This window comes from Anomalospiza imberbis, chromosome 2 (assembly GCF_031753505.1).
Source record: "Anomalospiza imberbis isolate Cuckoo-Finch-1a 21T00152 chromosome 2, ASM3175350v1, whole genome shotgun sequence".
Taxonomy (NCBI): Eukaryota; Metazoa; Chordata; class Aves; order Passeriformes; family Viduidae; genus Anomalospiza; species Anomalospiza imberbis.
The window spans coordinates 10,974,315-10,991,961 of NC_089682.1; the positions used below are offsets into that span (position 1 = coordinate 10,974,315).

General features: G+C 34.9%; 1 protein-coding gene across 15 annotated transcripts in view; it reads left to right on the forward strand.

Moving 5' to 3' along the window:
- Positions 1–17,647, forward strand: part of DMD (dystrophin) — a 1,045,484-nt gene that overhangs the window by 807,339 nt on the left and 220,498 nt on the right. The window lies entirely within an intron of this gene.

Here is a 17,647-nt window from a genome sequence, read left to right on the forward strand (position 1 = left end):
TGTTTGAAAGGCAGGACCCTTTATTCCAGTATTGATAGAATCATATAATTGTTTAGGTTGTAAAAGAACTTTAAGATCATTAAGTCAACCATTAACCCAGAACTGCCACGGCCATCACTAAACCATGTCCTCAAGTGCCACATCTACACATCTTTTAGTAGCTCCAGGGATGCTGACTCAACCCCTGCCCTGGGCAGCCTCTTCCAAAGCTCAGTGACCTTTTCAGAGAAGAATTTTTTTGTATTCACTCATAGTGCATGATTTTGATTTTGACAGGAAGTTTAAAACTGTGGATTTAAGGCCCTGAATACTCTATGCCTTGGTTTATTTATTGATGAAAAACATACTGTGAAAAATTTAGCTATAAGTGATTAAAAAAAGAGTAAATTTATATAGTAGTTCAACAATTCTTAGCTGCAAAATAAATTCATTTATTATGATGGGTAATATTTGCAGTAGTCAGAACCCAGTGCTCTGTATCAAGTATTTATTGTGAAAGCTTTTTGTTCAAACAGGTTCATTTTCCTGATAGTGGTGCAAGTATTGTCTATTTGCTACAAATGGGTAATGGAGCACAATTTTATCAATATAACAATTTCATGATGCCAGCTGAATGATCAGGAAAGAGAGTATGGCTTTTCATTCTGTTTCTCAGGTATTGCTGCATTGATTCTTTCAGGCTTCACACCCTGCTTGTGAGATTTCTCTCTCACAATTCACTTTGATGTATAAAGATGAAAAGCAAGAACATGACATAAATATGTAGTTTGAACACAGTTTATGCATATAAAAGATTCAGAGAAAAAGGAGCTTTACTACGTCACAGAAGTCTCTGAAATATGTATTTATGTTCTTTGTGGAAAGGGGTTATTGCTCACTAATTCACACAATCAGCCACATAAAACATAAATAATGATAAGCCTTTTTTAAACTCTGTATTGTGGGTCAGAAATACACTTACCCTACATTACAAATCAGGCAGTGACTGAGAATCAGTATATTCCAAGAAACTCACTGCGTAAATTGTACATGTATCAAAACAGACATATTCTAACACAGTCCATGTCCTCAATATGGTTTGTTATCATCCAGTATGTGTAGTAAAACTGCAAGCCCTGCTCCAGCATAGAAAAAATCCTAAATTCTTTCAGTCAGAATTAAAATTTTCCAATTTACTTTTTTTCCCTACATGAAGTCTTTTTCCTTTTTTTTTCTCTCACCTACCAGGCTGAATTCAGATCCTAGGAGATAAAATAAAATGGTGCTTTCTAATTAAATACCAGTGTCTCATGAGTTTTTGGAAAGAAACTTTGACTCCCTGGGTTTATTAGAATGCATAAAAGTTATGGTCAAATATAACAAATGGATTTAGATCTGCAGTCTCTGTCTTGCTCTTTACACAGTTTCATAGAATTGGATAATGTGAAAATAGTCACTAGGACTCCTGAAATCCTACAATTATGTTTTAATCTGATGTTTTTAACCACTAGGTATAAACCAGTATTTTGATAAATAATTTTCTACACAAATAATGAAAAACCTAAGTTTCTGAGTTCAGTAGTAACTTTGTATCCTTGTCACTACAGATGTTTATCTCACTTTTAGTGATTCATCAGCTTCCTGCTTTACACTCTCAAACTTTATCTTATTCCTTTAACCAATTAGGAAAATAATGACTTGCTGTACAGAAACTTTTCATATAGCAGCAGTTGCTTGTCTAGGAAAATACCGTGTTTTAGGCATTTGTTTTCCTTTTCATGTTCAGAAACCATTAACTCAATTGTCACTAATAAAGATTAATCTTTCCTTAGTAGTTAGCAGTTCATTCAGCAGCAGAAGGAGAAAGGTGAGGTTTATATAACTGCACATTCTAATTACACAATGATGTAATTATATTAAAATGTTGCATTATAAACACCCTGTTTGTTTGTACAAGCATGTATTTGCATGGATCATTTGTCTGAACTGACAGCAATGTAATAGTTGAGGTGATTCATACAGTTAGAATACTTTCTGGAGAATTTTCAAGGGTACAAAACCGTTACTCCAAGGAGCTGTGTAATTATGTACTGCTTCACTTTTTTTCTAGTTGAAATACATCATGTGTCCTCATGAGGCCTGGTTTGTTAAGTAACCATATGAAGGAGATGAAAATTAATTTCACTTTCTGCTTTCATACTTCTAGTGATACAAACTCTCAGCTGTGTTAATTATAATCGTGGGTCAGTTTACATGACACCAGGCCTGCTGGTGACAGATGGAGTACACCTGTCCCAAAAGGGGAAAAGGATCTTTGCACAAGTGTTATCAGGGTTTAGTGAAGAGTAAACTGAATTTGAAGGGACAAAGATATAAAACCTGTCTCACTGGAGATAAGCCTGGGGACAGCATGTTTGAGGGATGTTGTCCTAGTGAGGTCCTTTGGTATGACAGCTCAGTGGAGGTAGGGGCTGGAGATCCGTGTGGCTGCAAAGATACAAGAGTTACTGATGAGTTAGACACCGTGGAAGCACCTGAGAATGGTTGTACAGAATTAGGGGTTCTCCCTGCAGAAAGCTGGGGGGATCTATAGCCCAACATCCAAATGCACCAGTGCACACAGCAGGGACAACCAACAGGAAGAGCTGGAGCCCATTGGGCAGCTGGAAAACCATGGCACAGTTACCATCACAGAGATGTTGCATGCCTGGAATGTGCTGTGGATAGCTATAAATTCCTTAGAAGAGATAGGCAAGGAAGGAGAGGTGGTCTGACAGCCCTGTATGGAAAGAGTGTTTTGACTGGCTAGAGCTTGATGCTGATGCCAACAGGGTTGAGTGGTTTTGGTTAAAAATCAGGGAAAGTCCAGCAAGGCAGATATTCTGGTGGAAGTCTGTTATAGACCTCCCACCAGGATGAAGAGAAAGATGAATTATTCCATAAGCAAATGGGTTAAGTCTCATAGTCACTAGTTCTTTTTCTCTTGGGGAGCTTCAGCTTACCAGATATCCTCGGAAAATGCAGAAACAGCAAAGAAGCAGTCTAGGAGGTTCCTGGATTGTGTGGAAGAGAACTTCCACAGCATTCTCCTTGAGAAACCAGCTGCTCATGGCTTGGACGGGTGTGCTCTTAGCTGGGTAAAAACTGTCTGTGGGGCCAGGCCCAGGGAGTGTTGGGGTGTGGAGTCACATCCAGCTGGGGACAGACATCAGGGATGTTCCCAGAACTCAGGTTTGGGGCCAGTCCTGTTTTATGAGGAGTGACTGAGGGAGCTGGGGGTGTTTAGCTTGGATAAAAGGAGGCTCAGGCTTTCAGCTGATAGCAGTTATAGCGAGATGGGAGTTGGTCTCTTCTCCTAAGAAGAAATGGCCTCAGCTGTGCCTGAGCATGTTTAGATTTGGTATTAGGAAAAATTTTCTCCAAGTAAAAGATGTCAAACATTGGAACAAACACTGACTTCCCAGGGAAGTAGTTGAGTCACAATCCCTGGATCCCATGTCACTTAGGGATGTGGTTTAGTGGTGAAATTGGTGGTGTTAGGTTAATGGTTGGACTTGATTATTTTTGAGGTTTTTTCCAACCTTAAGAATTCTCTGATTGTATGAAGTATTTTCTGGCCTGTCTTTTTAGCAACAATTGTATGTGGCACTTTTTGCAGCTCATGTGATATTAGATAGAATTTTGAAGCTAGTGTGGATTTATCCTGTTACTTTATAAGTGCAATCAAAGACTTTTTTCACTGAAATCTGACGAAGAATACTGCATGTGACATCTAGGTAAACAGCAACTGGAGAATGCTTTTGTACTATATACACAGCTTAAAAATGTTTCTGAAATAATCTATGATGACTGACAAATTATTGGTAGTATAGACCTGACTAAAAGTATGCCAGAATATGATAAATGAAGCAAAGTTAATACTTCAGCATGAAATACATAGCAGATTGATTTTTATTGCCACCTCCATGCTCACTTAGCCTATAACCTAAGTAGTTTTCCATTAGAGTCAGGAGTTTTGCTGCTCATAACATGAAAAATATGCAGTGCCTCAAGTTATACATCAGAATATACAGTATGGGCAGTACCCTTATTTTCTCACAGTAATCTTTTCATCTAAAACCATCATCTAAGGGGCATGAAGAGCAAAGAAGGCACTCTTGTCTCTTCTATTCCTATCAATTCTTCAGAGGTGCTCACTTGTTTTTAAAGTGTCCAGGCAGTTGGTTTTTACAGTAGTAAAAAGCTGAGATAGATACATATTCCTGACATTTCTCAATTATTTATCAGGATAGGTTATTTGAGAGATAAAACATTGCTTTCAAATTTATTTCAAATATAATTTATATATTATTATCCAACTCAGTTAATTTTGTGAATGATATATGGATTAGATGATGAATCTCTGTAAAATAGAAAAGAGAATGTATCTGTAATATTCTTGCTCATTTCAATTGAACTTACTAAAAAATATTAATTACTTTTCAAGTACTTCCATTCTCTGTTCTGAAACACTTTGTCATTCTCCATTCTGAAACCCTTTTTCAGTCACTTGTGTTTATAACTGTTCCCTGAAAACTTTAAAAATAACATATAATCTTCTTCCCTTACCTGTTTTTTTAAAAAAAAGTTTAATTCTCCATTTTTGCCTTTTATACTAACTTGTTGCCAATTCTAAAATAAAATCTGTTCTACACCACCTGGAATAGAATAGCAGTGCCATCTTATTCCACTGAGTAATAGAAAAGAAATTCCAAAATCTTGAGTTTTAAAACAAGTACTCTTACAACCTAATCTGAGAAAGGGCTAGATGGCATCTCAGAGTGATTTTTTCCTCAGAGTGGATTTTTTAAAATATTGGTTAATATTATTTTGAAAACACATGGTCACAAATTTTTCAGTATTGCAATTAGCAGTCTCAAGGAAGGGGATTAATGTTCCTTTGATGTTAACAGCAAGTGCCAAATACTGAATACCTTCACAGGAGATTCAGGTGGTGATTCTCAGGGGGATGATGATAATACAACTGTTCTTCTTAGGTGGAAAGAGAAGTGGTCAGAAATCAGCAATAAACCAGCTAGATAGATGTCACAACTTTTTGTCAAGTACTTTGTTTCAGTTTGTTTAGTCTGGATGGTCTTCATTATAAAAACAGAAATTTATTGCTGCTGCAGCTTGCCTATGAGTTGATGCATGAATGTGTATTCTGCTTCTGCCCTCCCTGTTTCTGAACTTAGAAGAAAAAACCCTTGTCAGCACAAATTTTCTTTTGGGAGGTAAAAGGCTTGTTTTATCAAGATATCTAGTTCTCTGGTACTCTAATAAGATTTAAGTACTCTTAAAACTTATTCTCATGAAAATAAACAGCTCTCAACAGCTCTCAGAAATCTCACATATAAAGTAGATGTCTCCAAATAAGAACATAAATTTATTTTAATTTCTTATTTGCATATGTTCTCATAATCATGGTAGAAGAAAATCCCATTTTTCAAATATGCTAAATAACATAGTATATTCTCACTTGGTTGATTTATGTATTTCCTCTGTAAAAGTTTATTGAGTTTACTGGTCCTAATTTTTCATTTGTAGATCAGCATTCAAACCCTAACAGCTTTAAACACAGGTTTTCAAACACAGATTAGATGGGAAAAGCTTTTGTAGCACAAAGTGTGAGGCTCTGTTGTGTTGAGTAAGATTATTAGAGGAGGGCATGGAAAAATCACAAGTAGAAATGGAATAGAAGGGATAAGATGGTTTGCCATTATTCTGAGCAAGTTCCAATTCCTGCATTTTCTCCTAACCTTATAATTTCTACAGAATGTCCCATCACTCGTCATGTAGGCTTTTCTAAAACAGGCTCTCCCTCATCCAAAGAAGGGATGGATGGACTGTCTCATAATCTTTGGAAGTATATGTAGCCCATCAATTTGAAGTGGCAGGAATTAGACTGAGTGGTTACCAGAACTTTGAAAACTTCTGCCATTCCATCATCCCATGACCATCAGTATTTACTAGTGCAGTCTAATCTGTTATTTAGTTCTTCTATTCACGTTGTATTGATTATAGCACATTTATTTAAAAATTGAATAATCAGTAAAGAACTAGGCAAAAACCCAGTGGTAGCTTTTAATATATTCTGATGATGAGTTTAAAAGGGTATCTGTGCCTTATGCAATTAGGCCTCCTACCAGACTGTTAAATACACTTGGCTAAAGAGCACATAATTTTTCATTTGTGAGACCAAATATGTATTTTCCCAAGGCAGGTAAAAAGAAAAAAATGATTGTATTGTGAGTATTAACATGTTAATGTAAAAGGGATAAATTGTACAGTGCATAACTGAGGAAAAGTATTAATTTTGGTTTAGGGCAGATATATTCCTGAATATATAAGAAGTCAGTGACCTACAAAGAATACAAATAAGGAATAAAATAAAAGTACAAATCACTTCCAGAGAAAAGTTATACTGGCTTTGTGCAAGGTTATTAGATAGGACTGAGAAAAATAGTTGTCTTCTAAAAGAAGTGCCTCCAAATTTCCCTTTTTATGAGTATATTGCTGCCATGTCACAGGTTTTCTGGATGTGAATTTACACTTTTTCACAATACCAGCTGTTCTGCATATGCACTGTGCAGCAGTTGTTTACTGTAGCAACTCCCACTATCTACTTTTGACAATGTTTGGCAAAAGTAACTTTTCTGTACCAAGTGTCCCACTTTATTTTCTGTCAGAAGTTTACACTTTCTTTCTTTCAACTACTGACAAGAATTTGAATCTCTTCTGTCAGCACAAAGTTCCACATGTTCATTTCTCCTTGCATGCCACATTTTTCATTTGAATTGTTTATTTTCATTGGATTCCATTTAATGTTTTAGGTTTTCTCTCTTGAGTGGATAATTTCATTTTATTGATTTACACCACATAAACTGCCATTTATCCCACTTATTAATCCAAAGACTATTTTTTTGGCTATTAGTACAGAATTATGATGTCAGCCTGTTTTGCAGACTCAAATTAAAATTAATAAAATTAAAATTAAAAAATTGAGTCTGGACTCAATTTATAACTAATATCTTTATCTCTGTACTCTCTGTGTATGTGAAAAGATAATGCAAAACCAGAAGAGGCCATAGGCAGCAAGAAGCATGCATATTAATCAGTTCTAAAGATGAACATTTTTATTTTCTTTCTTTGTGTAATTTTTTTCACGTTAGAAGTCTTCATAGCTCATAGCAGCTTGATTGAAAAAAATGTGTCAGTCAAAAAGAACTCATATCAGGTTACACTGATCATTTGTTGTGAAATAAATGAATTAACCTTAAAAAGAGACTGTGTGGCTTCTTTTTATTAATGCCAGAACATTGATTTCTGGTATCTGAATTTGATATTACAGTTTTAGGCAAACTTTTCCAATGGAGGAAATGTGAGCACCAACTAGTAACTAAGATACAAATTATATTCTCCCCAGAAATACCATACATTGTCTACTGTATTAAACCTACCTAATTTTGATTTCTATTTCAGTCTGCTAGATTGGACACAATTTTAATGACTTTTTTTTTTTTTTTTTGGCAACTACTTCATAGCTCAACAAAAAAGAACAGCAAGACACACTTTCTAGAGGACTAAGTACAAAACCCAGAAGACTGAGTCACTTAATTTCATTGTTGAACTTCAAAGGTCTTTTGCTGGGAAAAGCTTACAGTTGTCCTGCTATTTTTTGTACTGGTTATATCAAAGTGTATTTCCCTGATCTATAAATGAAGTGGCAAATCCTTTCTTTCCAGAACCTGGAAACCTGCTGGAAGCTGTGAGATCAAAGCTATGAAATAAACCTGTTCTCACTTATGTTACACCTATTACAGTCACAACAGTGCATTAGCCTGAGCGGATCATCTCTTTTTCTTTTTAACTGTGATATTGTAATTCTATGCCTCGTGAGTAAGAGTTGCAGCACTGTTTAAATCTCAGCTTGTTGATTTGCTTAAAAAGAAAAAAAAAAAAAAAAAAAAAAGTAGTCATTTTGTTTTAACCTTTGATTTGTGAGACGTGGAATACTACGGAGGGTTAGCACCGCCTGAAAAATACCGCCAAAAAATGTGATTTCTGCCAGGGGAGCTGTAAGCGAGAGCTTGTTGTTTCGTTGTCTTGTGTTTCCTGTTGGATGTTGAGCACACAGTTTTAGCCCCGGGTGCCCTGGGGCTCACACTGCCCCAGGTGAAGCCAGCGTCTTTACCAGTTTTAACCCAGCTCTGGGATGGGGGCGCGGAAGCAGAAATTCGGCGTGGTGTCCTTGGAGCAAACTTGCAGCTGCATTTCCACAGCCAAGTCCTTGCACTAAGCCTCATCCTGGGACACTCAAGGGCTGTTGATAGCAAAAGGAATTTTACAGACTGTCAACACTTATAGAAACTCTTCACCCAGGTGTTTGGGTGAGATGGAGGAAAGGGAGAGGAAACTATGGGTATATTTAAATTGTTTAATTAATTTTATTTTAATTTTGAGGCTACTTTACTAATTTAAATATTTTATGGGTTTATTTCTAGGATCTTTACAACACAAGGCTGGAGCTTGATATTTCCACATATTATGGAGTCAGATATTTAGAATATATGCTAACATAAATTAGATTTGCTTAAAATATTTCTTCTTCTCAATTTCTATGTTCTTATGTAGTTTCTGCTTTTTCATTGTTGTGTAATTTTCACAGCATGTCTCAATACTTGGGAACAAATAGAGACAAGCTGGACCTGACAGAAATAGAAAAAATTATTTTGAGTTTAGTTAAGAAACTTTGTAGAAATCTGTCTTTATTAGCATGCTGTTTTGCTGATGATTTCTCTGTTTTCATTTTGGCTTATAGCACTGTAAATTAATTTAACATGAAAGGACGAAAATATTGCTTTTAAATTTTTCTCATTAAATTATGAAAAAATATTACAATAAATAATAGAAAAGAATGCCTCTGGTAGAAGTTTCTGTTTACTCAATCATTGCTGCAGCAAGAGTGAATTATTGCAGAGCTAACTCAGAGGCAATATTTTTGCAGCTACATTACATAAAACAGATGATGTCAAAACTTCAAAAAACAGCACAGAAAAGAAAGCACAATCTGGATCCTTTGAAAGTTAAACATCTATTTATATTTCTGTGAGGGGCTTGGGCAAGACAGTTGGCTGGAATTGAAACCTCTCACATCTCAAGTGTTGTGGTAATGAAGTGAAAAGTGAATTTCGTTCATATCCTGCATGCATCAGCTCTAGGTGCTGAGTTTGAGGTCAGGATATTCCACATACATGGGTGATTATAAGATCTGTCTGGGAGGGTAAAAATTAATTCTGTAAGTTACAATAGGGATGCTGATATTATCATCCACGTTACTAAAATATCTGTAATTTTGCATTACCTGGAAAGAGCATGTTTTGTTTTGTTTTGGTCTTGGCTTTGTATTTTGGTGTCCCTGTGGACTGTACAGGATATTTTCTATACAGCTTTTTGTTGCCAGGGGTGTTAAAAACCTTCCTTCTGCTTAGGTCTTTTTTTCCAAGGTATCTTACTGTTCCATCCCTTTGAAATAATCCAATTTAGCTTCAAGCCTGGATTGCTCCAGACTTATTCCTCTGCAGTCTTTCTGTTTCCTGCTTACATTAATTTAAAGAGATGTGCAGAAACCATGTTGTACCATACATTACAGGCAGGAACTGGGCCTGATTTTATTACTGATGTGTTTTCTGTCTTATCCACTAGAAATAAAATTCTGTAAGATATTTTAAATCATTGTCAGACAGATATCTTAGAAATTAACAGAAATGCTCTTAATTGCTGTAATGGTAATGAGTCCTTTGATACTTAATGTTATGGAAGGGATAATCTATAACCCCTTTTTTTTCCCTTTAAGTAGTGATGAGCCACAGTAAAACAATACAGAATACCTCTAGTGATACCATAATATATTTGGGTTTTTTCCTCTCCTTATCTGATTTCTGATTATGATTCTGAAAGATGCCTTGTGAATGCTAATTTACAACTGAGAAGTAGAAGAGCCAAGAAATTGTTATTTTCCAGGGCATTTCTTGGTGATTTAGTAACCTTGTGATTTTGTAATTTTCTTCTGCAAGACAGGTAGAAATATTACCCTTTTTTATTGTTGTTGTTGTTGCTAGATACATTAAACAGGTTCTATTTATGAAGCATTTTTGAATGTCACCTAGAAAACATGTATTAAGTGTGTTGTTGTGTTAGGTTATGGACCTATTAATTTCCTTATGGACCAATGAAATAAGAAACTTCTTTTGAGATAATTTAAAAACTTAGTGGGCTTGAGATATATGGATAATTATCTTGCTATATATACACATGTTCATACATATGATTTTCTGTGTGTTTAGCTCTCTTTCTGTGCATTTGGCTGTCAATCTCCAGAATGAATTCAAGGTTGCACTTCTAGCAGAGTTTTTATAATACAGTGCTGACACTGAGCAAGCTGATCTCAAGAATAGAGATATTAGAAGATAAAACATCATTTCTTCAGGAGTGTTGTTGATGATATTTACAATCATGAAGGTAAAATGTTTGCAAGTTTTTCAAAGTGTTGGGCTCAGTTGTGCCTTCCTCCAGGCCTTCAGGAGTTACTGCTCTGCAGCAGGCAATGCTGAAAAATAAACTGTGCCACAGATGCTACTGGGAAATCTTGAATGCTTTCCAGAATTTGCAGTCGCAGCATTCCCATGCCACTCACTTCCCACTGTTTTATAGAAGGTGATGGTGTACAGTTGTTTTGGGTTATTCCCAGACCTTTTAGTTTTGGGTGTTTTAGTAACTGGGGGAAGTAGAAGAGAGAAATTTGTATTTTCCCAAAAGATTGCTCTTCTTGCTGACTTACACCTGGACAACCAAACAAAAAAATCTGTTTACATTTGGCTGTCTTCTGGATCATATTTTCTGAAAACAAATGTGTGAAATTGTGTTATGCTTAGAAAATCATACTTTAGGAGCTACACATCCACTTGGGTGAAAAAGAAGCAAGGCTTTATGGCTTCTGTAACAAACTAAGTGATGCTGCTCTTGTTAGGGATAATAAATGGTGTTAATAAACAGTTTCAGCATGTTCTACAGAGGGAATTTATTAGCTAAAATTATTTTGTAATTTAAATAAATTATTTTGAGTCTATCATAATTGTCTCATGGAATATTAATGAATGGAGAGAGAATAAATTTTAACAATTCCCTATTCATCTCCCTTTTCAGGCACAGAGAAATACTGTTCTATTTTAAGTTATTTCGTGCTACACTTCTGACACCTATTTTGAGTTAAAACATCTGTAAAAGTTATATTCTTTCTTCTTATTTTTCTTTGTTCCTTAAATTGTGCCTTAGCATTTGCACCACTGAAAAAAAATGTAGAAACAAATGTTCAAATCTTCTTTAGTTTTTTGCTGATGTTGGTGTAGATATTGTCAGAGTAAATTAGTACTGCAAATGCAAAAAAAAAATGCATACATAAGGATATGTATGGTTGTTATAAATTGATATGAGTAGCTGATATTACTCTTTATTTTCAGGAATGTTTTTTAGCTGCTGTAAGGGCTTTCCCCTCTGGAGGTGGGTAGAGAGGATAGCAGTGATACTGACATTTGCAGAGCAAACAGATGCAGCAGTGTTGGAGAAAGAAAGTAAAAATATATGTAGATATGAGACTCTAAGGACATGAAAGTGTCCTTTCAATTTTTTTTTTTTTTTTTTTTTAAGGTTGGTCTATTTGATGCTCCAGCCTGTGAGTTCATAGTGCACCCAGGCCAGATTTGGTTTGGGTATGCTGGGTACAACCACAGACCACTTGCTCATTAGTGGGGTTGGCTTTACCCTCAGCTGTACTTTGGAAAATTCTGTTCTCATGAAATGCTTAGCACTTAATGTTCTGTAAAGAAGCCATACTTTTGTTTTGTTTTATATGTGCTACAGTATTTTTGAAGAAAACCAGGACTGGGGTTCCCTGGGCCTAAGTTAAAACCATTGCTCGTACTAAATAAATTTGGCAGTTCTGGAATTGGATTTTTTTCAAATTCCTTTTACATTACATTCCCAAACCATCACACTGATTCATTGTATTATGATTTTAAAGAATGCATGTGGTCTGCCAGGTGTGGAGGGGAAACAAAACAAATTGATGTTCCACAACCTCTAAACCAGTCTTCTGACATTATTGAGATGAAGTGGAGATTTCCATGGAACTGGTGCCCAGACTTGAACAAGATGTCAGCAGCTATTTTAATGTTAATGGGCTGGCAAAGTTGACAGAACCAAGGAAATCAGAAGTTACAAATTTCTTTTGCTATGCAGAAAGTATTTCAGCGTTTCATATTACAATGGTGTTGCTTTCCTGAATCTGTGAATTATGGAGGCAGTGAGAGCCTTAATTGTTTGAATCATTACTGGTTTTGTAGTCAAACAAGTCTTTACCATGATTGACTGTTTTCCTATGAATTTAGAGATGCAATTAGATTAAGGGCTGTTCTGTGCTGTTCTAGCTGAAGGTGAAGAGAGATAATTATGAAGTATTTGTCATTAATATGGCAGGAAAATTGTTATTATAAGAGGGTAAAGAGCCAGCAAAGTAGCAATATCATAACTTCTTTTCTAAGCAGTGAAAAAATCTTTGTAATGAGGATCATATTTGCATGAGGTGGCTGCATGAGGTCTGTGTGAGCTGTTCAACATGATTCCTGAGTTATATTCCTCGTAGTTATATCAGGATTAATTTTTTGAAAAGTACAATGAACATGTGAGTGTCTTATGGTTTAAGCTAATCACATAAAATATCAGAAGATTAACTTCTAGAATATGTATTAAATTAGACAGCTGAGAATTATCTTAACTTTAGAAAATTGATTCTGAAAGCATGTAAAGTTCATTGGCTTTAATACTAGGGTCACATGAGCATAAAGATTCAGATTTTGGTCTGTCCAGACCAAATCAGGTTGCATTCAGTCCCCAAATGTATCATTAGGGCTATTTTTAGAGCTGGTTGTCTTCCTTTGATAGGAATAAATATTTTCAAAATTAAAGCTTTTCAGAGCAATAAATTAATTTCAAAGTAAATTTAATAGGAACATACTGAATAATTTTCATTATGGTGATTTGGTTTTAGGAAATATATTAATTTTCATGTGCATGCTATAGCAAAATATCATTTTATGGCACATACACAGTGATTTAATATTCTGTTTTATGATTTTGTGATTAAATCAAAATAAAAGATGGCATAGTTCTGAGTCATAACTCCCACCCTCAATCAGGGTGATAGTGTATTTCCAAGATTTCAATAATTCAGTATTCATATACTCCACAGTCTTACTCACAGAGCAGGAATCTTCTTGAAAGTCCCCTGAATGTGTTCCAATGAAAGGAAGAAATCACAACAGACCAAGAGAGGTGTTTAATATCTTATTATTTATGTGTTCTTCCAAAAGCTACAGAGAATTAGGGAGGACTGAAGCAGATGAATGAAGACAGAATAAATAAAAGTTAACTCAGGCCAGAAAAAAGCTGGTGAAAGGAAGAGGGTGGTTAGGGATGCTAATAAATAATAAAATTCTCCCCATCTCTCCCTAGCACTTAAATTTTGTGTAATAACTGAAAAGACAATGTCTTTTATGTTGAACCTATCTTAGAAAAAAGATATGAAATCCAGCACATATCAGTTGTTCTTTTCTGAACTTAAAATTTCTTTATATGTGTACTATAGAAATAACACATGAATTTTTATGTAGTCATTAACCTGTCTTTAACATAGCAAAGACATAACAGCTACTATTTTTGTCCCATTTCAATGAAATTACTTTTGCATACCAAAATACTGCACACAAGTAGAACTAAGATGAACATGAACCTGTGGTTTTATTGTTGTGTGTTGTCTCTGTAGTTACCAGTGTCTGTGCTGTCTTCAACAGGGCCACAATTATTCTTGTGTCATAAAAACATCACCAATCCTTGGTCTAGAAAATAAATGCCAGTTTTTAAGTGCCCTATAGTACAGTAAATAACTGAACAATTCAGAATGTTGCACTTGAAAGTATAAAGAAACTCTTCCTACTTTTTTTCCTGGATTCCCAGTACATTTTTTGGAGTTGGTAGCTGCATGCAATATCCTTCTATTCTTCTTTTGCTGACTTCTGAATTCCAAAGCTGAGATAGCACTAAGCAGGGTTTTTCAAAGTGTATTTTAGCAATCCTTTATATGTTTACAGCCATGTGTGTCTAGACCTATCATGCTGCATTCTGAAACTTTATAAGCCTTTGGAGAAATGCAACTGTTAAGAGTAATTTTATCAGACCTGAGAGGAAAAAAAAAAAAAAAAAAAAAAAAAAAAAAAAAAAAAAAAAAAAACCAAAGCCCTGAAATTTAACAGTGAGAAATAGTATTTTTTTTCCCCTTGATCTGAATATACAGAAGTTTCCTGAAGACTATAATCCTGCTCCAAGCTGTTGGAACATGTGTTTTGGCCTCTATGGTCTGTCACTTATTTATGGGGGTTTTCTTAACCTTAGTTAGGCCCTTCCCAAGAGCCTGCTTTTACAGGGTCAGATTTGAAACTGGTGCTATAAAATTGGTATTACAAGTTATAGTTTTTTCATATGTCTGATTACTTCTTTGAATTGCTTGCTTGCTATACTTTTGCAGGAAAGGAAAGAAAATTTTGAGGCATTTTCATTTCCTTTCTAAAAGGGACATTGCCTGTCTTCAGCACTGGACAGAGCGATGCGAGGTGGTTTGGGAATTCAGAAGTGTTGAGTTCCCTTGCTGAAGTGTTGAGTTCCCATAGGCCATGTTCAGAATAGGGCTTTTTTCCCTTGCTGGTGGCACTGGAAATACAGAATGTACCCACAGCAGAAGCATATGGTATTTTGTAATGCTATTATAATTTGTACAGTTGAAAAAGAAAGATTTGACATTTCCTCCAAAGAACCACTGTTGCAGAGGCTGCTGGAAACCTGTAACTCTGCAACAGGCAGACATTAATTAATGCTGTGTCACAGTGAGATTCCTATGGAAATGTTTATTATACATACATTAGAGTGATGCAGAGTGCTTGGGTTGATGTAATTGCAGTCAATTATCAACAAATTAATAATGATTTACCTACTTTTAAAATACCTTTATGATATTTCCTCTGGGTTATTAAACTGTGAGGTCACCAGAGGAAAGATTTTAACACGCACATTCTTTGCCATTATGAGTTAACATGCACACTTTTCTATCAAAATAACTTCAATGTGGTAGGTTTTCCATTTCAATAGGACAAATCTATTAGCTTCATTTATATTTACTCTCATTAGAATTGACAGAATGTCTAAAAGCTGTCAAGGCACTATCAACTGATTTCTAGGAGAAGTAAAAGTTGAACTTGATTTTGACACTCTGAGTCTTACAATATGAAGCCAAATATTAAGAAACATCTACTCAGAGAATTGACTAAAAGTTATAGAAGCAGAACTAAACCTTTCATATGCTGTTTCTGAAGTGTAATTGAGCATATAAATATGAAGGTGGATATAAATTCAGGCTCTTTCAATGAAGAGAGCTTTCCCATGAAAATACTAGATTTGAGAATTGCCATAGCAACAGTGCTGTTTCAGAAAGGGACTAACACTATACATTTTCACTGTTATATTTCCATTTCAATATATTTTCCTTAAAATTACCCATTTTCTGGACTTCGTAATGTTAAGGGAGTGTCATACCTGTGTGCTAGCTCCGGGGTCTCTGAAGAAAAATATTTAACTAAAAGGAATTGATCTGCAAAGTCATAAAATGGCAACCCTAGCATTTCAGATGCAGCATGTATTTGAATAAAAAACAGTGATACTATAGCAGTGAAAAAGCAGTGTAAGATTTTTAGTGTAAGTATTTATCTGATTTTTAATTATTTAATATAATTTTCTGATTTGTTGGAGACACAGGGAAATCACTTTTGGCAATTAGTAATAATTTTGAGTTTAAAGAGGATGAAAAAAAGACTTTTCCATTTAATAGTCTAATTTATTTAGCAGTTAAACCATAAACATTTGGCATATTTGAAGATATTCTTTATATGATGAGCTAATTTGGTATTTGTGCTGTATATGATATAAATAAATTAATTTTCTTGTAATATTTGTGAAATGTGCACTTCACCTTTATTCTCAAGAAATATATTTCGAATATATTTTCTCCAATTTTGCCCTCAGTAATGTACTTCTTTTCATTTCTTTTGAGTTATCAAGGCTTCTATTGCAAGGCTGTTCTTATGTCCACTCTGCCAGGAAGCTAAATTATCTGAAGACATAGCAAAGAATATATAATTAACTAGAGCATCTTAATTGCTCTAGTTACATTTTTTAGTTTAAAAGAGGCAGCAAAACTGATCTCTTTTGATGGCCCATAGAGTGGTTCAAGTGGTTCACAAAATGACACTTACAAAAAAGAAAGTTACATCTGATTTTTTATCCACATTCTATATTTACAGTCTTCTTATCTGGAACTGGTATCTCCTTCATTAAGTGTTTAATTCTTTATCTTTTTCACAGTCTTTACTTTGGTGGGTTTATTCTATCCCTTCTGTAGCTGTGGATATGGAAAAAAGTCTTGTCCATTTGCTACGGCTGTGGTCCCTCTGGTGCTAGAAAAAGTTATTTGCTGTTACAAAAAAATCCAGTTTCTATAAGACATAAATAATGTCTGAACTGAAGTTAAAGAGTTGCAGAATTATAAAATAACAACTTTAGTGTTCTTTTAGAGACAATACCAATATTGAGGTAGCAAGGACAAGATAATCTGAAAAGACAGCATTAAATTCTCTTTAGCTGAATTTTTACATTTTTTTATAAAGTACAAAGGGAAATTTCATAATGGGAAACATTTTAATGTTTATCCCAAACAGCAACCAGAACCTCCTTTTCTCCACTGAGAATTCTTGTTTCTCAGCCACAAAAAGAGGTTCCTTCTTTTGAAATCTGTTTTCTACACTGAGTTCCAACAGACCTCAGCTGTCTGCGAGTGCAGGAAATTCATTTAGTATTAGATGTTCCTTTTGCTAAAGGCCATGACCTTCAGATTCCTGGATTTCTGACTTTGTATTCAACATAAACCTGACATACAGCATGTGTTGACTTCCTCGTCCTGAGGATAAGTTAGCTTGAGTTAGGTTTGCAGTTAAAAGACAACTGTCTTTTAGAGGGTTGAAAAGTAATTTCTAATCTATATAAATTGACTGTTTCCCACAGCTGATACAATTATATTAAGGTAAGTTGAGAAGCAAAACAGAAAATATTTGTGTATTTGGTAGTGTATTTATATTTTCAATGAGTACAACTTATGACCTCTACGTAAAAGGGGCACACACAATGCCTTATCAAACCAGAAACTGCTTAGGTATAACACCAGACTGAGCTAAATGCAATTCTGAATATTAAAAAGTGTCTTTTATCCTTTCAAAGGAACATTCACTGACTACATGAATGCACATGCTTGTGCATGTGCTTACACTAAGAATGTAATAAAAGCAAATTAAAAGAATTTAAGGAGGCTTGCAAAGTCATTTTAAAAGGTCTATCGTAAAGTATGTTCATTCCTGCTGTGTCACATGAGACAATGGAAGAAAGATTATTTTGGTATTTGTTTGCAGTACTCCTG